The sequence below is a fragment of the Candoia aspera genome, chromosome 11 (genome assembly GCF_035149785.1).
Source record: "Candoia aspera isolate rCanAsp1 chromosome 11, rCanAsp1.hap2, whole genome shotgun sequence".
NCBI classification, from domain to species: domain Eukaryota; kingdom Metazoa; phylum Chordata; class Lepidosauria; order Squamata; family Boidae; genus Candoia; species Candoia aspera.
In genome coordinates, this window is record NC_086163.1 from 2,595,014 (window position 1) to 2,617,186 (window position 22,173).

Sequence of the window (22,173 nt, forward strand, 5' to 3'; positions counted from 1 at the left end):
TTGACAAAGACTCCGTGACACTATGATAGTCTTGTCAACAAGAAGCACCAAAAGGGTGCTCCTGGATGGTCTGGCATCATCCGAGAGGGATGTGCCATTTTTGTTCTTTGTTTTTATCACTGTATTAATTTTCTGGGTGTTTTTATCTGTGAATTGCCCAGAATTGTTGGGAGTTGGGCAATGTAAAAAATGTATTAATAAATAAATCCTCAGCCAAATGCTATTCGTTACATTTATATATGAGTTAGAATGTGAGGGCTAGGTCAGGCAAGGTAAGAACCAAAGATGTGTTTTTTTAATCTGTTCAGTCAATGTGCAAGAAACAATTTTTTTAAAAAAAATTATAATTCACATACACAGGACAAGGGGGTTACGAAAAACGTGGTACACCTAAGAGGGCAGTGACCCAAATTTTTTTGAGAAAAGCTGATCTAAACCTTTATTTTTCATGCACCCAGAAATAATTGAAATAATTAACACCAGAAATCTCTGCAATTTAAAATCCTATCTAAAATATAGGGCCTCCATAACCTGAATGGCTCACAATATTAAAATGTCATTAAAACCTATATGCAAATAAGAATATATTTCTACCTAAAATATATACTTAATATATACTTATATACTTAAACCAGCTTCACAAATGCCCATGAAAAAGTTTTCTGTGTCTCTAACACATCTCCAAATAAGAGAGCTTTATTGGCCCTGGAACTGAGAGGATTTCTGAAAAACAGCCAAGCAGAAAGGAAGCAAATGCTGCCAGCCTCCCTCCCGCCACCCGATTTTCAGTTGCTGGAACGAGCCTGGAAAGAGGGTGCCATTGCCTCGTTCTTCCCCAGGCCTTCCCATCCCCTTAGCCTGAGACAAGGGCTGGAGTCATGCAGTGAAGCTTCACTGTAGGACATTCAGAAGGAAGTAAAGAAATGGACCTTGGCCCAGGTATGTGACCACGCCAAGCTGATCTCAGCAAAGCTTAGGAAGCCGAGCCGGGTTGAACTTGGCTCCCTGGATGGGAGGCTACCAAGAAATCCCAGGGTGGTATAGACTAGCTTGGAAAGTCAAAACTTCATTCCTGGAAGTAGACCGCAGATCATTTCTCTGCTGCTGCTGTCAAGAACGTGAAGTCATCAGCTGGCAGGGCCAGCAGTCAAAAGCCATCCCTTCCCTGTAGGTCCCTGGTGAAGGCCCACAGTGCCACAACCCTTCAAATGCCCCTTCACCATCCCCTCTTTTTGGGGCAGGTGAGCAAAGCCATGGGCCATACCATGAATTGGTCAGGGGCCAGAAGTGGACTTGGAAATCAAGGCAATGCCATGAAGGCTTTGAGGCATCTAGTTAATTTATTAATTATTAGAGCAATTGGCCTGATCCTGGTTGCAGCTTCCCCCCTGTGGTCCATCCTACTTGCAGGAGTGATTCTCGCCAGTCTTTTTGCCCCTGTCCTTCCGCAGAGCATAATTCCCCCACCTGTCTGCTCTAAAGATACTCCTGAGTGGCATCTCCTCAGTGAGGGGGTTGCTCCCTTACTCCCTCCCAGGAACTCCTCTCTGGCCTCACTGGAGCTCAGAACATCCTTTTACTTCCCTGTCAATTCATCTCCCAATGGGAAATGAGTGCCCTCATCCTGGAAGGTGCATTTCCCATGAGGGAAATGGATTTTCACACTGACTTTTTTCAAACGGGTGAGACTGACAGGAAGGGGCCTTAGGAGACAGGGAGGGACTTAATGCCCCGAGAAAGGGGGGGCCATTAACCGCGGGTGCAGAGGAAAGGATGCTTCTGGGGGCAGGAAGCTGAGGGCAGCCTGCGGTGCTCTCTTGCTCCAGCCGAAGGCCTGAATGGTGAGGAAGAGCTTCCCCAGTGATGGTCTGGGCAGTGGCTTTCCAGATGGACCATTCTATTGCCATGGATTTTGAAAATAGCGCCACTACATTTGCATTCTGCCTTCCATTCAGGAGCATAAGGCAGCAGATATAGTGCTCCCTTCTTTTCCCTACAACCACCTCCCTGCAAGGTAGGCTGGGCTGAGGGGGAGGGACTGGCCCAGAGTTCCCCAGAGAGCTGCCATGGCTGAGAGGGGACTTGAACCTGGGTCTTCCTGCTGCTAGTCCAGCATCTTTGGCCCTCACCTGCCCAAGGCCCTTCCTCGTGTAATTCCAGCCATTGCAATTATGGCCGGACCCTACAGGTCCCGGGGGACAAGTTCTCTTTGGCTGGGCCGCAAGAATTTAATAGCCAGGATGTGACTGAACGAGAAACAAAGCGGCCGTGGGCAGAGTGTGGGGCAGGGCAGCCGCCCACATGGCGAATGAGGCCAGTGACCTTCCAGGGATGCTTGAAGGCTCAAGGGCGGGAGAGAGACGGCAGCCAAGGTGAAACACTGGCCGACCCCAAGGAAAGCTCAGCAAGATTGTCCCGAGACGAGCATGAAAGGGCTGAGCTTGCATCAGGATGGCACACATTTCACCACTTTGCCATCACTGCCCCCTCTTCCTGTTGATGCCTTCTTGCTTGGAACCCTGGTGTGTGTGTGTGGGGGTGATGCTATAAAGGTGGACCGTCACAAGATTAAAACTGAACAGGGGAGCAACTCAATGGCAAGGGGACATTTTGAACTGAGTAGGCAAAGAATTCCCAAATCACAGGGACATTGCTAATTTCCATGCAGTTACCAGTGGCAAATGCTGGTTGGTTGTCTCTACTCCTCTGGAGCCTTGTGACTTCCCTTCCCTTCCCAGGTGGCCTCAGGGGGAGCTTCCAAATGGATATTCTGCTTTTATAAAAGTGTCTGAAAGCTGCCAGTCAAGAGCCCTTGCGGAAATGTGATGGAAAATATGAAATGAATTCTGTAGTGCAAGATTAAATTACAGCACATGCTCTTGGGTGGAATGTTAAACACAACAAATTAGAAAGGCAGGAAACTCACTAATAATTCTGAATGACACAAGATAGTATTTTGTCTGATATATATATATATATAGAGAGAGAGAGAGACAGACAGATGTATGTTTCAGACAAAACAGCAGGTCTGTCCCGGGGGAAGCAGCAGCAGCTTTCTGCAGGAAAAGAAAGCAGGCTGAGACCAAGTTCTCAAGGGAACCTGAGTAGAAAGGATCCAGCCATTGTCTTTATACAAAAATAGGCAGTCATTAATACCATCTGTGACAATATGCATCACTATCACATTTCCAGCTAGGTAGAAAGAAGGCACAGCATTTGCTCCCTGGGGGAATGAGTATGTGGTCAGGGGGCACAGAAGGCATCCTTTATTTGCTTGGAAAGCAGCACATTTATTCAAGTCCTGGCAGAAAGCAGGCTTGCTGCGTTGCTTATTTATTAATCAACAGGGCCAGTTCTGAAGATGGTGGACGGGCTGTTAGAGAAGCAAGTCATGAGTCAACATCTACTAATGGTAATAATGGCTTGTGTGCTCTTGCGCGGTGAGCAAGTGGGGCTCTCCTCCTTCTTGGGTGTGGAGATGACATTTGATGGAGGAGCTGGGCTGGGATCATTACAGCAGGCTTGCTTTCCAACGAGGTCAGCAGCTGCCTTCTCGCCTGTGGCAACACCAGCTAGAAATCGAGGGAAATGAAGGCTGGGAAATCTGGAGACATGAGGCTGGGAGAAGCTACTGCCCAAGAACACCACAGCTCAAGAATGGTGCCCCCTCAAACCCAGCTCCCAGCACTCCTGTGACGACACTGTCTACTTGCGGTGGAAAATGCACCGTCAACAGGCTTGACAACGTTTTTAAAAACAATCAGAAAACCCCAACACAAAATCTAGGAATCAAGCAGGAAGCTCTGGGTGGTGTGGACCAGCCCCTCAGGGCAGTCCTTCACCTACAGCCTCTGAACCCTTGCCTCAAAGAAGGAGAGCCAGCTGGTGTTCTCCAGATGTTTGAGGTGATGATTCCCTGCAAGGATATTCACAGTGAGGTTCAGATGCCCCGGAGGGCACCATGTTGCTGACCTTTTCATTCCATCCAAACTGGGTAACCAGCTTGGACCAACAGTGCTCAGAATCCCCAGCAGCTAAAGAGAAAGGGCCACCCAAAGTTACCTGAAACCTACAGCCTTCAAGAGTCTGGCTGAGATGGAGGTCAATGAACAAAGGATCCGCATGATAATTCCACAGGCACGCCAAACAAAGAGAGCTGACAGGAGGATATAGACACGACAGAGGAAAGGTACAGTAAGAATGGTAAATAAATGCAGGGCCAGAAAGGAGGCCAGGACAGGAACTGAATAAGGACTGCCACCTGGCCAGGACAATGGTAGAGGTTAATAATTTCCAAGGCAGAGGTCTCAATTTGAGTGGAGCAACTGAGAGAAGAAACAAGAGATGGTGAGGCAGCTGATCTCAGGTTTCTATCCTCCTACCCCATGGAGATGTGGAATTAGAGAGGAGGTGCAACACCAGAGCTTTTAGAGTGCAAAGGAGATCGATCACTTGCATTCATTTGGTCCCAGAACATTAGGAAATCATCATTTGTCTCTACGGTTCTGTTGTTTCCCCTTTTAATGCATATTCTAATTATATTATCTTCACTGTTACAATTATACAGTACACCATTACTACAGTATGTCAGAAGAAGTGTATTGCAAAATAAGGCCAATAAAGTATTTATTTTTTTGCCTCTTTGAGAGAATCCATTTCCCTAAGATACACAATGGCCAGAATATGGATCAGAATTGATGGAATAGTACAAGGACAGAGCTGGATGGGGCCCTTCAGGCCACTGAATCGAATCCCTCCTCAGTGGCTGTCAGCCTCTGAATTACAGGGAGCCCACCACCTCCATGGTCTTTGCTTTTATTGTTCCAAAGATTTCTTTTCTTTCTAACAGTTAATTGGAATCTATCTTCCTGTGACTTAAATCTATTATTCTGTGTTCTGTGCTGTAGAACAATGGACAACAGATTTTTACTTTCTTCGGTGTGACAGCCCTCCAAATATTTCATGCTTTATTCTTGAGTCTCCTTTTTGTTGGAATTATCAGGGGTCAACTCAGCATTGTCTCGTAAGCATAAGGGGGTCTTTCTAGTAAACGCATCTCTACTGTGCTTGTGGGATGTCACATGGGTCATCTGATTTCCACTTCCTCCTTCTTCTTGGGTTTGGGGATTAACAATCTCCATTTTACCTCTTGGGCACACCTGCAAGCAGGAGGTGCTGCAGAATGCAACTCTCCCCCTTCCATCTTGCTTGCACGCAGACTTTCTATTTCCATAGAAAGTGTCTACAAAGAACCAGTGATGAATAAGTGCTTTCTACTGTGAAGCTACTTGTATCCAGATCTACTGAATAACTGTAAGCTACCTTTTTTTTCCTCTTCATCTAACTACTGTGTGAAGACTGAATTCTTTTCTGAATGTAATTAAGCTTAATGTGCAAGTTTCTTTTTGGTTCACGCTTCTACTTTGCAAGATTGATGTTAGCTGCTTGGAGTTCTTTTATTAACCTTTAAAAACTCCATCATTTTTCTCAAGGGAAAATATTTCTAATTCCTTCAAACTTTGTTCATCGGATTTAATTTCTAGTCCATGGAACAACTGGACATCCAGTTGGTGTGGTCAAAAAAGTCAAGATGGCTATAACGGTGCAGTCAAACCTCTGCTTGTTTTTTATATTTGATGCACAGTTGGAAGCTCGATCGCACCACCAGGACCACCACCTTGACTTTTTTGACCACAGCTTGCAGACACCCCTGTCCTTGTTATTGTTATTGAAACTCTATTCCAGTTTCTCTGAATGCTTCTTAAGTGTGATGCTGTGAAGTGGACACAGTACTTGAGATGGGTCTGGCAAATTCCTAATAAAATGGAAAGATTAGTTCCCCTGCTTCAGAAATTATACTTCTGTTGCTGCAAGCAAAAATTGCACCTGCCTTTTTTGCAGACAGATCTCTCAGCTGTCCCGTATTCACTTTGCAGTCCATTACTGTTCTAAGATCTTTTTCACACGTATTATCATCAAACTAAGTACTTCCATCTTGTATCTGTCCTTTGGGTTTGTCAAGCCTTTGGCAGCAGAATACAAGATTCTTACAAAATCTTTTTTAATCTAATTTACTAAAAGGGATTAGGTTACATGAACCTTGACAACTGGAAACTTTCACATTAGCCTACAGTTTATTTCTAAATTTGCTAGGACAGGGACTTCTTAATTCTCCTGCTAATATTCTTGATAATGGAGGAACATACAGATGCTCTGAGCTAGTATGTTTTGCAAACCATTATCCACTTTCTCGGAGCTCAAAAAGCCCAGGACAAGAATTGTTTCCTCCATTTGCATTTGCCTCTGGTAAATGCCATTGGTTATTTTCAGCTTACTTCTCCAAGATGCTTTTGACTGTTATGGCTTTCTTCTAGGGTATTGACTATCTCACCCAATTTTGTATCATGAGCTAATCTGATAAGCATTTCCTCCACCTCTTCCTTCTTGTCATTAACAAAAACGTTGAAGACCCAGGACTGATCCTTGTGCCCCTCCACCATGGATACCTTTCTCCAGTTTAATGTGGTAGCACTAAAGCATACTTTTGGAGTGCAATTTTCAAGTCCATGATGTATCCACTTAATTGTCATGCTCACACTTAACTACCTTTCTCTTCAGCATTTATCAACTAATGTATTGAATGTTTGGCTATCAAGAGAGAAATAGAAACAGAGATATTTCCAGCAAACAATATGATAAATATGATCTGGCAAACTTTGCTCTTGACAAAGCCATATAGACTTCTGGGGTAATCACTGCATTCTTTTCAGGATCAATCCCTCTGCACTATAATCTTCCCAGGTATCAGTATTAGACTGGTTGGCTTCTAGCTCCCCTTGTCCTCCTTTTCATCCATTCTGAAGATATATCTTGGCCATCCTCTGATCAGCTCACATTTTCTCCAGGACTTCTCGAAAGGTAATACCTGTATATAAGGATTCAGCCAGTTACTAAATTACTCTGGGATGTAAATCATCTCATCCTCTAGATATAAATATATGTTTAACTATAAACAAACATATAAATATATATCTCAACCTAAATAGTACTCCCTGACCATGCTTCTACCAGCCTCAAGCTTCATAAGTTTGTCTGACAACACACTGGAAAAGATGGAGCCAAAAGAGGAATTCTGTAGCCCCGCCTTTTCATTGCGTAGACACTGGGATACGCCATCTTTCCTGAGCAGAAACCCCTTTTGGGGTTTTTTCCAACCTCAGCTCATTCTGAACTTTTGCCTTTCTGATACCTTCTTTATAATTCCTAGCTCCCCTGTCTGGACTCTTCCTTGGTGATCTGACTTTCTTTCCATTTCCTGTATGGACCAGGGGGAGACATTTAAGGCTCATACTGTTTGTTGAACTCTTTAATGTTCTAGTCTTCTTGGGCTGATAAAGTCTCTTAGTTTTTTTCCCTTCTGGTTCTTCATTTTAATGAAGGAAAATTTGCTATTGAGATATATTTCAAGGGAGAAGATTAAGGTTATAGACCATCATACAAAAAAACCTAAACATGCATGCAATATAATAGAGGTGTTGTATTATCTCTTAAGTGTGCTTCACTTGAAATCACACTTACTTCATTTGTCAGGCCCTGCTGTAATTTGCAAACAATAGGACAAACTTTCGCCACGTTGAGATAGATCTGAGAGTAGGTGTTTTTAGTGAAATAACTCTGTGAGCCTGAGAAAATTTTTTAATAGTCAATATACAAAGCAGAGACACGTGTCCGTATAAAGTTGACCGTAAAATAGAACATGAGCTGTTGAGAAGGAGAAGAGAAATCCAGTGTGGGATTTTTGTATTCACTTACCTACAGTGAGGCCAAGTTACGCATCTCTTCTTCTCCAGCAATGCTGAGTAATTCTGGGGGAGAAAGCCTCATGGGTGGAGCATGGTTTGATTAGTAACACTTTTTAAATTACAAGGTAGCCAAGGAGTGCATTGAATGGCCTGTCCTTCCTTCGACCATCTGCTCTCCAGCCACATGGAACCTCCTTGGCTTCCATGCAATACTCTGGGAACACAAGAGGAGGGAATTCCTCCCGAGGAACGTTTTTAGATGGGGGGCAGCCAAGGACTCTCCCTTCTGGCCATTTGAAAGAGGGCTGGAGGAGGTCAGAAAAAGCGAATCTTTCTCTCCTTCCATTCCCCCTGCCAGGCTAAGGCCACCAGTGGCATTAAATCTGCCAGAATGCTTCAAGCAACACAGACAGTTCCCTTATTATATGTGTTAAATGCAGATCCATTTAATAATACTGACATTTTTAAAAGGTGTGATTAAGGGAGGAAGGCTCTCAATGGTTTGTGACCATTCTCCAAGGAACTGCCTGTTTCCATATCATCTACCAAACTGTAGAGAGGATATCTTGGTAAGTGGACTACGGCCCAAGCATCTAATTAGTCTTGGGGTGGAGATGGGCAGATGCCACCAGGTGGAACCAACCCCATCAGCCTCCCCTCTGTGGAACATTGTTGCTCTAAACCAGCATTCATTGAGATGTGATGTTAACTAAAACAGGCCCCAAACATAGCACAACCAAGGAAAATACTACAATGCCAAGCAGGTAATTCATTAGGGCTTTTGCCACCTTGCTGGCGTTTGAGAATAAGGATGTTTTAACTGATTCAGCAAGGAAATGTTTCAACTTCCCAATCAATGCACCTTTGGGAGGGAGATTTGGTGCTTCAACTTCCTTAGTTGGACCTTTTCTTGGCCTGATGACATAAGCCACAGGACCGGCCTGGCTCTGGGCTGAGTCTGATGCTCAGTATGCTGAAACATAGCAGGTGGCAGCCCCTTCCATTTTATATATGTACCAGTTCAGGCATCGATCTTGCAGATGCCTCCCAAGTCCTCAGGGAGGATGGGTCACAGGAGGAATCCCTGCCCTTTCCTTGCTCAAAGAAATAAGAAAATGGCAAAACACATTTCATGACCACGGACTCTGTAAACGATGGCATGGTTGTCCTAGCAACTTCAGTATCCTACGGGGAGCCACATGGCCCCTTTCGAATAAGGCATGGATCCAGAGCCTCTTTGCTGCACAGCCAAAAGGGCACCCCTGCACGCTGAAAAAAGTGTGAGGATGCCATTGTCTTGGCAACTCTGGTCTTATTTATCTTCTGTGAGGACATAGGAGCAGTTTCATCATGAAACTGAAAATGCTCCCAGTTCAGAAGAGCCTCCTTCGTTCAGGTCAATGCTCCTAGAGTCAGGTGACTTTATGCCACCCTGGCATAGTAAATTGGAAAGAAATCAGAAGTGAAGCTCTATGGCTGGGCTGTGTGTGCGTGTGTCTGGGGTGTGTGTGTGAATGAATCTTAGATGAAGAATCTAAGTAGGGAAGAGCAGGACATGGGATACTTTAAGCTTAGAAAGCAGGGCCCAGTGGGGTGGTGATCCTGGGGGAACTGGGGGAGACTCTGAATCAACCTTTCCTGACCTAGAAGCTTCTTGTCTGGACACTGCATCCCAGCAGCACATCTCAGGTGCATCAGCCTGGGGGAGCCTGTGTTACATACTTGCAAGCTGGGCAGCCTTTGGAGAAGCCAGACGCTGCTGCAGCAGGATTTCTAACCGGGCCATCACCTTCAGCCAGCATCTGGTTAAGCAGTTGTCACAACTGACATGAACACAGCAGTTTTATTTTACTGACTTGCAGTCAGGATTCAGCATACCTTGTGAATCCAACCAAAGTGAATTATGTCTCAATTTGCCAGCCCTTTGGTCACTCACAAACAAGAGGAAAGTGTCACTGGACATGGGGAAACCATCAGCATGGTAGAAGTATGGAGACCTGAAACAATCGAAAGGATGGGCATCAGTGATGCTTGACTATTGAATGGCAAAGAAGAATGGAATGGTGTTGCCTGGAAAGTTGCTTGGCTGGCACATATCCTGAAAAAGAATGGCTCCATTCTGTAAGTTTTTGTTACAGATCCTGCTAATGCTCACACTACTTTTCAAAGAGTTAAAGCTGCCTCCCTCATCTATGTTGGGATTATATAACTTCCCAAAATTGGCTGGAAATCCTGGAATTTTTTTATCCCAATATATCTGGAAGGCATCAAGCTGGTGAAAGCAGCTTGCTCTTACAGATCATCTATAGGTAGGATTAATGACATCAAAACAGCAGGTGAAACCAGGTGCGTGCAACTCCCATTAAAAGGGCGTGGGGCTTCAGCTGTCCATCATTGTTGATCCCTCCCATTGATGACTCTGTGGCCATCTTAGGTGGGAGCCACCTTACATGGATATTCCTTTTTGGTGATAAGTTTATGGAAGAGGAAAGGCCTGGGACCAATGTGGTCTTGCATCAACCCTGCTGCCCTTCACAACTTCCCCAGCTGTGTGGGCAGGTGGGCTGTTTAAGGCTCCAGTCCAGGCCTCTCTTTCTTGAGGATGAACCTGGCCTGCTCACGTGCCTTGACCACCCAGCTGTTAATTCCCACTCCCTGGCTTTAAAATTGAGTGGTGTCTCTGTCTGTTGTGAATGGATCTACTTTTAGATCCAAAAGCTTGGAGGCAGAGGAACTACGTGCATCAGCAATTCTGGGGAAATGGAGAAGAAGAGAGAATGCCAATGATATGGCCCCACTGTTTATTTTGCTGTAATTTATACATCATGTTGTAGATGCAACATCCATCCAAATAACCAATCTCTTTGTTTGAGTGATTTGTATTTTCCAGCAAATCAAATGTTGAACAGCTCCATACAAAGATAATTCAGTTCTAATTTTGATCAAATTAGGCTGCTTTTAAAAATGCTTTATGGGGAAGCTCTTTTCCTCTCTCTCTCTCTGCTAGGCCAATTGAGCAAATTACATAATTGCTACATTTTGCTAAAATATGGGTTTATACTAATTGTATTATAGATTCATTTCTTTGGAGCTTTGCCAGGTATGTATGAGACTACGACCCCCCCAGGAGATGAACCACTCGGCACTTGATTGCATGCCTAACAGCCAAACTCCAGAGCTGCAGATGCATCAGACATTTCAATACTGGTTATTACTGTTACTTTCAAAACAAAAGGCATGTGTTATTTGTGCTGTCAACTGGAAGAATTGGGAAGGGGTGTCCTTTTGTTGACTGGAATACAAATATCCCTTTCCTGGTATTCCTTTTCTTTAACTTTTTAATTGATCGATGAATTTTTATTTCATTTGACCTTTAATTACATTTCAATTCTGATTTTGTATTTTTTCTTGCGTTTTCTTGCTCTTAGCTGTTTGCAGCCCTCTGTTGTAGAAAAGGGGATAAAAATAAACACATGTGCAATGTGCGTATACCAGGAGGTACTGATGTCACATATGCAATTGTCTACAGCCTCTAGGCAAGAGACAGGGCTTTGTGTGTGTGTCTGTGTGTGTAAAACAGTGTGAAAGAGAGAGAAAAATTAGGATTTGGACCCTTAAAGACTGGTTGACTCTTGCCAAACCATTAACTTCCAAATATCTTAGACTGCTACTATCATTCCACCTATGGAATGGGGCAAAATGGAGTAGCTGAATTAGATTACAAAGGCAAACTGTGGGAATTCACGCATGCTTGTTAAGATGGGGAGGGAGGTTTTCCATTAGTGAACAAGAAGAGTCCTAAAGCTGGATCTGGCAAAGGACTCGTCTCCTCCAGCTCTGGGAAGTTCATAGCCCTCAAGGTCCCGTAGCCACTGATGGTCCAGGGGTCTTCTATGCATTTGCCTGGTCCCATCTCAGTGGCAATCCGGCTGCAGTGAGTCCCACAGCTTAACTCTGCACTGTGAAAAGAAGCCAGCCGTGAACCTCCTCCCATTTCAAATCTTCAAATGGTGAGCCTTACTTTACACAATCCCTTTGGCAACAGTGACCCTACAGCAGTGCGAGAACATCACAATTCATTGTGGAGAATTTCTCCTGAAGTCTCAACTTCTTTCCCCTAAATTCTAAAAGCAAATCCTCTTTCATCAAATTGAGTAATAGGGAAAAAATCAGGAAAAGGCATCTATCCTACAATAATCCAGATAAAAGCTCCAAACTAAAAGATCTGAATTTGGCCTTTAGAACAGTATTTTTGAGAATTCCACTTTGAAGTGGGCTCACAAGTTCCATGAAGTAGAAAATTATGTTCAAACAGGCCACTCTACTAAATGGTTTCAGCACGAATATATTTATTACAACATTCAAAACAAGCTTATATAGTCACGGCTGTTCTATAGATGAAGGTGCTGTGTGCTGGTCTTGCTATGCATCTTCTACAAAGAAGTAAAAAAACAAACAGAAGAGAGGTAATGAGCGAGCTGAGCTAGACACAGCCTGTAAAATTTTGAGCATCCTAAACAAATGTAACTTTCCACAACAGTCACTTCGGCACAATAAAATATTCACAAATATTCTCTCAGGCTATAAATTAGGCCTCACATTCTTGGGGAAAGAGCCTTTGCATAACAGGATGCCAAGATGGGAGAAGAATGGAAGCCATGGCTTCCTAAAAATGATCACTGACAACCCCTTCCATTTAGTGGTTTCTCAAAATGCAGAGAATAAAATGGATAAATAGAAACAAAACTTGAAATCTAATCCTGTGCATGCCTAGATCATTTGACACACTTAGATTTTCTGTAACAGTAAACCACATCTCTTCACAGCTATAGAGCATACGTTTTAACTATGGAGATGTATCATGGAAAAATCATTTTCCTCTCATTTTTAATTTCCACTTTTAGTGGTACATGTTCTTTCATTTTGCTTTCATTTTAATTATTTTCATTCTTCTTTTTCAGTGGATGTATAATTAATGGAGGCGCATTTGAATAGCTCACATTTGTTTTTCAGATGAATACACAGCCATACTTTTAATCTCTTGGTAATTAATTTACAAAAGAGAAGTATAGTTAATCCTTCTCTTTTAATGCATTTAGCATTTCTTTCCCTCCCATGTTTATATCCACCATCATTTAGATTGTGCTCTTCATCCAGAAAGGGGCTGAGAGAGGCTAACAGTCCAGGGTTTCATTCAGGTGAAGCCCATGTTGAGAGACTAATCTCAACAGCTCAGTGACCTGCTTCACGGACCATTCAAACCCAAACTAAATTGTGTTGTATGAGCCAGACTACTGGACTGTAAACCATGTTTGATGGCTCAGCATTAGGTGTGCAAGTACAATTATACTTTATTCAATAAATCATGGATATGCAAACTGTGACTCAGTGTGTGATCAAGTAATGTTCTGAATAAATTTGGAAAAAGCTTCAAGAACTTACCACAGGGTGTCTGCAGGGTGTGGCCACAACAATGTGATCAAAGCGGTGTCTTGTTTTTTTTTTAAATGGGCAGAGATTCAATCAGACCTTTGTGGGTGCCAACTTGACTTTTTTTACCACAACCTGAAGACAGACTTGACTTGTTACAGATGAATATGGACAATGAGCACATCAAGGACTGTATGATTAAATGGGCTAAGAATTTTGGATATAATATCATGCTGGACTAATGGGAAAATACGTGGACCAAAGGTTTGAAATTTACACTGAATTATAACCTGAAATAAAATTTTTGTAAGATGATGTACCATTGGTATTTAACTCCTGATAAGTTGTCAAAATGGTGTAACTAACATCTGTTGGAAATGTTTACAGGGTGAAGGAACCTTTTATCATCTTTGGTGGACTTGTGAGAAGACTAAAAAATCCTGGGACCAAATACGTATTACTATTCAAAAGATTCTTAAAGTAAATATACAAAAAAACCCAGAACTGTTTCTTCTGGGGTTGATGGAAAAGGAGTCAGAGAAACAACATGGAGTTTTGCTGTTATACATTATTACAGCTGCAAGAGTTTTATATGCACAATGATGGAAAGATCCACAAATACCCATGGTTAAAAACTGGATTGTTAAATTAATGGACTTGGCTCAAATGGCTAAATTAACAGTACTAATAAGAGAACACTCTGTTTCTGGATTTATATCTACTTGGCAACCACTTTTAGAGTACTTGCTTGTAATAGGAAAAAATGAAGTTTTGACTTTGGGTTTTAGTGATTAAATGGTTTGTTTTAATAGAAATAATATTATGATAGTTTAATTAATGGTAAGAGACTAGATTTGTAAATTTATCTATAACTGTATTGGAGAAAGTTGGAAGTCACTTTCCATTTGTGTTTTCTTTCTATTGTTCTTCTATAGTTTTTTCTTTTTTCTTTACTTCTGTTTTCTATCCATTCTATACTTCCTTTTTTGTATCTTAATTATACTTTGAAAAAAAATAATAAAGTTCTATATCCAAACAAAGACAGACTTGACTTACTCATAACACTATCTGAGGCATGGGTCTCATCACACACTAAGTTTCCAAACCCAGCTCAGAAAAGTTTGACCATCACTTATTCCAATATCCCAATGGATAGTTGCTCAGAATAACTAGTTTCTGGTTTAGGATAATAGTATTGGGATTTGGGGTTAACAGCTTGACGTGGATGTCTGCGGGGGTGGGGCATGGGAAGTGAGGCTGTCAAAGGACACAACATGTGTGACAACAGTATCACACAATATATACTTGCACCAGACCTCAAAATGCAAAGATATAATGGCTGCATTTGTGTGTAAATGTCACCACTCATTTCATCATTTTGGCATAACCATGGTTTGTTGTGGATGCTACGGCAACTTGGATATAGAAGAACAAAAATATAGTAATAGTTCTGAATACTGTGAGATACACTAAGCATCCACCATGCCTCACCTTTCATCCCATTGGAGTTAATTAGATGCCACTCTTCCTTTCCTTCTGATTCTACTAATCTTGCAAAGGATAGTTGGTTTTTCTTAATCCATCACCTGCTCACATCGCATGCTGAAAAAATGTGACTTTCTAATTGCTGATTATCACCCCAAGAGAGCAGCCTTTATGCAGTCCAGGATCAATTTTTGCCACCTGTGGTACCCTTAGGAACTGCCTCCAGACTCATAAGAAATGTTTATCTTGTTTCATTCATTCTTTCTCATTTTACAGGCATACTTGGCCACCGTGATTTTCAAAGAATTGAACATGAATCTTTCCAGCATGTGGATACGGAATGTATAGGTTAGATTGGCATCTCCTTATCATGGAAATGGGTAGAAATGCCAAATCAATTTACTTGCATACAGTATGTGCTGCTGTCAAACATTGCCTGTGATCTAAGAAGAGGTCAGATATCTTTGGTTATCTCAGTTGTTAAGTTACTAGTTAGCTGTAGACTCTCGGAATCAAAGGCCTGAAAGATTGTTATGGAGTATATGAAACGTTAAAGGACATTGATCCCCAAACTATAAATATAGAACGCTCTCATAAAGAAATTTTCAGGGTTTAACATGGGAGAGACTAAGAAGAAATGTATTCGCAGAACATAGACCGATGCGGTGTGATGAACGAAAGCATTTGGATTCATCTAAACAGTGAGGCTCAATGCTGTAAGGTGCTTAGATTTTTTGGGATAATTTCTGAGCACAGTAACTCTATGTTCACCATTTAAGAGCTAGGGGAAGTGCTATAAAACATTAGAGAAACCAGAATAAACTTTCAACTGCTTGGCAACTGAGGACAGAATAAAGAAAAGAGGGAGATCATGGTGTCATTTTCAAAGTAAAGAAAAATCTAAATAGTTGTAATACTATCTAAAAGAAAATGGATGTTTTCTGTTACAGGATTGTGAATGAAGAGGAATCTAAGCTTACAATTTTTCATTTATACTTCTCATAATGCTTGTACCTAAACATGTACATCAGTAGGATTATTTGTTATGGATTCTGTCCTGATGAGGTTACAAACACATTTGGAAAGTAGTTATTTTGTAAAGAGAGACAGACTTTTTTTTTAGTTCTCTAACTGCACAAGCTAAGGCATCTTACTGCAGATCAGAGAGATTTCTTATTATTGTCATCAAGTTTTGTATTGTGGAACTATTTGATTCTCATGTAAGTTGTTACACATTTATAAATTCATTTGGATCCAAAATTCTTGGTTTCTATAGCATTCTTCTAGTCTTTTGAATCGTATGCAGTTTTGTTGATGAGGCAATCAACTTGTTCAGCCTCTGTAGAGCAGGAACAATTTCTATACCAGCTGAAACGAGATGCTCCCTTTTGATTGTGTTCTTCCATGTATGTTCTTCCATGTTCTTCTCATGGAGCGTCTGCCATCTCAGAGGAAAGGGGGCAACAATTTGCAAAATCTCTCCTAGAGCAGAGCAGGGAGCAAATGGCCTCTTGAAATTCGCCACCAAACGTGGGGGCAGAGAGACAGGATGGAGAATGTCCTTGCATTTCTCCAAGAGGAGGAGAAATTCTCCCAACATTTCCCAAGGTCAGGGATCTCCTTGAATGGTGACAAGAGCTCTGCAACCTTTTGGAAGGCCCTGAGGAAAGGGGCCTACCAGATCTCAGGGGGAAGGTATTCCACCCAGGAGAATTTCACCTTTTTGAGAAAGGTCATAAGCAAGCTTTCTTTCACTTTCACTTCAGCAACAGTTTCTGCAAAGCACCCCTTTAAAGCCGCATACACCCACCCTTCCAGGAGGGGAGCAGCCAACTTGGTTGATTTGTCAAAATGGATTCCCGGGCCTCTGCAGCCTGTATCTGGCTACGCCTGGGAAGTGCCAGACGTGAGGCTTCTCATTGCCAAAGGGCCCCAGGGAGAGGCATGCTGGGTCCCCCCGCCAGCACAAAACAGCTCCCTGGAGAGAACTGTAGAGCACCCACCTTTCTCAGCCCCACTGCCTCTCATCCAAAAGGGAGATCAAAAGGCAGAAGGACTTTTCTCTGCAGCACTGTCAGAGGCAGGGCCTCCAACGGTATTATGCCCATCTGCACACCTGAAAGCGGGTCCACTGCAGCCCTCTTGCTCCCCTTGCTGTCCCTTGGGGGGGGGGACCCCAAATTTGAACAATTTGAGAAGATTTTTTAAAAAAAATTCTAAGTTCCTGATTTGACAATGCTTTCCAATATTTTTGGATCGCTTTGTATCACGCTGCATTCTCTGCAACTTGTTCTAAGTTGCTAGAGAAAACTGCCTCCTATTGATGAGCTAGCGTTCAGTCATTTTGTATTTCTCAGTCTTTTATATTTGTATTTTGTATTATTAATCAGTCATTGCAGAGCCAGTTTGGTGTGGTGGTTACGGCATCAAGCTAGAAACTGGGAGGCCGTGGGTTCTAGTTCCGCCTTAGGCCTGAAAGCCGGCTGGGCGACCTTGGGCCAGTCCCTCCCTCTCAGCCCAACTCGGTGCGATGTAGACCAGCCTCCTCGTGGTGCACCCCGGGCAGCGTGACTTGTCATGGCTAAATAGTCTACACATCCGGCTGCTGGACCTCACAAGGATTTCCCAGCAAGAAAAAAGCAGCATGAACACCGAATTGCTATGCCATATGATTAAAAAAAAACCCAGTCATTTTATATTTGTACGTTTGTACCCAACTTCATACCTGTATTTTATAGATTTGTATTACCTCCCCATCCTTTTGGAAAAGGCAGGAAAGGTCACTTGCAGGCCATAAATCCAGCTGGATTGCCCAATTTATTGCTTCCTGATGCTTGGAAAGATTGCACAAAGACCTGACCGTTTTGTTGATGACCAGCATGACCAGTCTTGCCTTGTTTAAACAACTGTTACATTGTCCTCGCATCTGCATCTGAATGACCGACCCTGCTTCTACGAAGGGGAGGGATTCATCCGCCTCCTGGTTACCACAGACCACAGAACAAACACTACCCATCTTGCCTTGTTCTGCTGATTTACTTGGCAGAAGCTGATTGTCTTTCTAATGGAAAACCTTGCCTGACTTGTTTTGAAATGCTTCTTGTTTTGTCCCACCTTACTTTGTATAGTAAGAAACACTAAGACCAAATAAGGAATTTCCTGTGCCCACCTAGAGTAGGCAGGACTGATAATGTGTACCAATTAGATTTTACCACCTTCTCGTGTGCTAATGTGTAAATGATGCTGCTGAAGGCAAGCACGCACACTTGATTTGCGAAACCATTCCCAAGCATCCTCTTCTTCTGTACGGAATAAACTTGGAAAAGATCTCTACGTCTTGTGTGTTCTGGTTGGGTGTGGGCACACCAGGCTAAGAACCCAGAGTTCCTGGAACAACGCTATCTGTCGATTTTATATCAAACTCCATCACTTAAAGGAAAAAAGAATTAATGAGCCTTGCTGCTTTTCAGAGTAATGGGATCAGGCCTGAACATTCTCATGCAAAAAGAAAAAAAAGGCCTGATCCAGTGAGGCTCCAGAAGGATCCATCCAAGCAGAGTCCTCTCCATGGAGTGGGGGTGTGGGGAGAACCAGGCATGTCATTAGGCAGTAAGAAGAAGGAAAGGGGAAGGGGAGGAAACTAATTAGTGTGACAGAGATCAGATCTGATCCGTTTTTAATCACTGATTCCATTTGGATGTCAATTCAGTCTGATGAGTCAAACTGATTCCGAAAATTGTGCCGGTTGGATTTAATTCAATCTTCCAAATCAGTTTGGAAAGGCGTGCAATTCAGTCTAACTATTCAATCACATGGAATCTCAGAACTGAATATTTGTGCATTTGGACATTTTCAGAGGTTAGGCACAGCTCCAGCAATGGCTCTGCATGTCAGTGGGCTGAGACCACTGTGGCTTTATAGACAAACCAGAGTTGGAGAGCTGTAGAAGAAATAAGTGTCTTTGATTACATTAAGGAATTTCAAAGGCTCTGTGTTGATGCCAAAAATATGCAGCCACCCAGACAAAAGAGACCTTCTTAGTTCTCTGCAAATGCTCTCCCTAACCCCCCCACTTTTTTGGGGGGGGGGGAGAGAAAGACAACTCTGTGGCTTAGAGTGGTGTTACCCTGGGGAAAGCCAGATGCAAGTCTCTCCTTTACCAGATGGGATTCTCATCCACTGCTCCACAAACATAAGCAGGCATATTATTGATTTCAATGTTATAAAACACTGGGTTTTAGAAAATATTCCACCATTCTGGGGCAGGACAACTTGAAGGGAGAGAACAAATTAGAAGCAGCAAAGCAGAAAAAAAGTACAAAAATCAGTCCTACAGCAGAAACATCCCCTGTCCCCCCACTCAAAAGAGGGAATGATTTCAGAGATGCTTTCCAGAAGGCCCTGAACAATCAGTAGCTCACTGGAGTGATGTATTTTCCAAAAATGTTCTTAAAGGCTTCCAGCTCCCCTTCCTCAGACAGTTCTCTTTGGAGAGAGACCTGAGGCCACAGACATGGGACCATCAGGCCCGGGAGGTTTTGTTTATGGATGGGTGAGCAACCTTGAGGGGGGGCACAATTAATATTTTTAGAAGTGACGCTTACAGCAAGCACGGCAATGGTGTCAAACAAGTGGGATGTATCACCCAAGTGTTAAGGCTGTGATTTTCTAACCTGACCCAGGTTGTGAGAGCCAGGACTGAGGGAAGGATGTTCGTTTATTTTGTTAGGTGTATATCCCATCGTTCTTCTGGCAACTAAGGAGGTAACCAGCATCCCCTCCACTGTATGAGAGCAGCCTTTCAGCCTTCGACTAAGGTAAAGGTAAAGGTTTCCCTTGACGTAAAGTCCAGTCGTGTCCGACTCTAGGGGGCGGTGCTCATCTCCGTTTCAAAGCCTTGGAGCCGGCGTTGTCCATAGGACACTTCCGGGTCATGTGGCCAGCATGACTCACGGAACGCCGTTACCTTCCCGCCGAAGCGGTACCAATTAATCTACTCACATTTGCATGTTTTCGAACTGCTTGGTGTGCAGGAGCTGGGACGAGCAACGGGAGCTCACCCCGCCGCGCGGTTTCGAACCGCCGACCTTCCGATTGACAGCTCAGCGGTTTAACCCGCAGCGCCACCGCGTCCCTCTTCGACTAAAGGGAAGTAAATAATTTAAAAATAAATACCATCTATGCAATGTAACTGGTAGAGGTTCATATTTCTTTGTTTATGGCCTGGTGACAGATAAAATACTCACCCTTCCTTTTTGCTTTTCCCTACTGAAAAAAAGAAAGAAAAAGGGAAAATAAGAAAAGGAGCCAGATTCTTTCTTCCCTCCTGCAAAGAGTTGTCTCTGCAAGAACATGGATCAGCTTTTCTGCAATACGGACACCAACGTGAAGCCCTCCCCTTGGGAGAAAACTGATGAAGTTTTGCCAGGTTCCACTTCTGCTCTTAAAACTAAGCGAAAAGTCAGGGGATGTGCAGAGAGATCTCACTAGACCCTCTTTCTCAGCCCAAGGGCTACTCCTACATAGAAAACTTTGCACAAAGTGCAAAGCCAGTCACAAAATGTTCTGGGTGCACCCAACATGCCAGGAGTGTCTGCACGGAAGAGGTAGAACAGTCAAGATGGCAGCCATAACCGTGGGATTAGAGCCTCACCCTTTGGTTATGCTCAAACCAACACATCTATGATGGCTTCACCCAAGTTGCTAAGATACTGGATTCCCACAACATGTTGAACCACGAAGTCCCCAACCCCCATGTTGCCCTAGTCTCGTGTGTTGGGTGTGTGCAGCCTGCAACTGGGGACACTCCAGGTTGGATTATAGCATGTTTCAAATTTATTCTCAATACATTTCCATTTGGGGATAATATTACCCCTGGAGTGGCATGACTTAGTCACTGGTCTCTGAGTAGCGGACTTTTGGCTGGGTGAAAATAGCTCTTAGATCACCCCAAGGACCCATTCTGGTTATGCCAAAACAAGGGAGTTTTCTTTTGTTAGTTTCCTTTTCAAGTACGCTCACACTGCAATCTGCCCCCCACCAATCCCCAACGTAGAGCTGGGCCAGAAAATGCACTGGATTGGGGGCAGGGTGTGGGGGAGAGCTACAGTGGACAGAGTAGTGATGCAAAAGGGGAACCTGTCAACTACATGGAAAGAGGGATGATTTGCTTTCTGCTGGATTTTGGAGGGGTTCCTCCCCTCCAGTTTTCAAAAACTAAAACTATTTTAAGGCTTTCACAGGAACTATACAGCAATTTTCTGCTACTCCATGGGTCTGCAATTGTCCAGCTCTGCAAACAGAAATAAGGAGTTTTTCACCCTCGGATGTCTTCGGTTCTAGGTATTCAACTCAATCAGGAAATGCAATGGGCAAGGGTCTTTTTCTGGCCATAGTGCCTCCAAATGCCAAGTGAATCCAAGGCAAGGAGAATTATTTGGGCACCAGAGGCCAATTATCCTCATCTCTTTCATATTCATGTACAAGCCTCCTCCTTCAACCCCCCACCTCACCCAGCATTAAAATACAAGAAGGCACATTCAGTTAATAATTTGCTTTTCCCAAGACTGAAAACCAACGCCAGGTGGGCTCCTGCCTCCCTTTGTCTCATGGCAAGGCAGGCCCCAAAGAGAAATTGAATGTTTTCCATCCCCAATCTGATAACTGTTTAATGTTGCATGACACAGCTTTACCCATCCAGTCCACAAACCCTATTTATTTATCAAACATACATGACCGAAAACGACTTTCGATTTGCAAAAGGAGAGCTGGGCAGTGTTGCAAGAACACTTCTGAAATTCCCAAGCAGAGCAGAGAAGAATTTCAGACAATGACTGAGCACTTGGAACTCTATCCAAGCAGAATTAACGCTGACCACCACTTTTGAAAATGATGAGCTGCAGGATCACCCCCAACTCCCATTTTACAGCTCCAGAGCCCACTGGATGACACCATGGACATGGGATGGCCAATTAACCAATCACAATAGCACATTTGCTCCCTGATTTCCAGCAGAAAACGAAGGAAATAATAGACATTTAAGGCTGTCCTTCTTGAACATATGCCCAATTGTTCATGGAGCCATTTCTCTGGCTTTCTGAGTTTGCACAACACACTGAACCATAAAATAATTACACTGGCTGGGTTTGTACACATACTAGAGTAAAGTGGTTGGGCAGTTTCTCGCTAAGTGAAGCAAATAATACAGCCCAATAACCCAGAAAGTTGGAAAACCTCGACACCATCCACTTGCATGACATGATGATGTCACTGCCCATGCATTACCCACTTCTCCAAGGGGAACATTAAAGAGCAAGAGGGGCAGAGGACTCTTGCCAAACCTTTTTCCCCGAACTGCAGCATGGCCAGTCAGGGAGCCTGGCAGGGAGAGATGAGGATGCTCCAAAAACAGCCTCTAGAGGGGAGGGAGGGGAGAGAGAGAGACAACAACCCTGAG

The 22,173-nt window shown here is 43.3% G+C and overlaps 1 protein-coding gene across 5 annotated transcripts in view; it reads right to left on the reverse strand.

Moving 5' to 3' along the window:
• CHST8 (carbohydrate sulfotransferase 8) overlaps positions 1-22,173 on the reverse strand; it is a 281,616-nt gene that overhangs the window by 142,834 nt on the left and 116,609 nt on the right. Inside the window, exon 3 of one of the 5 annotated variants that reach the window (XR_010068606.1) lies at positions 11,673-11,761. The exons of 3 other annotated variants lie outside the window; for them this stretch is intronic. The gene's annotated coding sequence lies outside the window, so the exon portion shown is untranslated. Of the gene's footprint in view, positions 1-11,672; positions 12,236-22,173 lie in introns of those variants that run through there. One more of the 5 variants, XR_010068607.1, reaches the window with a different exon arrangement.